This window comes from Micromesistius poutassou (genome assembly GCF_964030765.1).
Source record: "Micromesistius poutassou genome assembly, chromosome: 6".
NCBI classification, from domain to species: domain Eukaryota; kingdom Metazoa; phylum Chordata; class Actinopteri; order Gadiformes; family Gadidae; genus Micromesistius; species Micromesistius poutassou.
Window position 1 is genome coordinate 17,743,371 of NC_140276.1, and position 801 is coordinate 17,744,171.

Consider the following 801-nt stretch of genomic DNA (forward strand, 5'->3'; position numbering starts at 1 on the left):
TCTCCTGTACGGCGGACCTCATTCCTCGTGGGTGAACCTGGAAAAGGAATTGGCTTTTATAGCTACAGAGAGAAAACATCTTTGTTTTTTTTCTCTTAATGAGAAATGCGATGAGGAAGTGAGGACGGCAGCTATTAACAGGTGGAGGGTCGGGGGCTCAGGGGGGGGAAGACGACTTAGGCTGTGCTGGTTTTGTCTTCAGAGTGGTTTCCTCGTTAACTACGGACACAAAACGTTTTAGGAACATTTGCAGACATCGGGTGATATTTATCTTTTTCTCGTTGACCTAGTTGACTCTTCTTCTTCTTTTATTGTGAGTACTGAAGAGAGGAACACACGTTGCTTAGGTTGTGGGCAGGGGACTTGTTGCATAACTTAGTCTTTATATATTTGGTCTTTCAATATTTTACTGAATTAATCATTTTTTGGAGTCTGACTCTACACCTTATTCTGTTGAGATTGTTGAACCAGGTAATACAAATCCTTGGTTGTCATTAATTTATGGGTTGAGAGGCCAATTAAAAATGTGTGTGTGTGGCATTGTGTTTGTGTGTGTGTGTGTGTGTGTGTGTGTGTGTGTGTGTGTCCCCGCAGAATCCTGTGTATGTGTGTGTGTGTGTGTATGCGGCATGGTGTCTGTGTGTCTGTCTTTGTGTGTGTGTGTCCTGGCCACGTTGCGTGTCTGTTTGTCTGGCTTTGTGTGTGTGTGTGTGTGTGTGTGTGTGTGCATATGCATGTACACATGCTGTATGTGTATGTGGAAGTGAAGCATGTGTGTGTATGTGGAAGTGAAGCATGTGT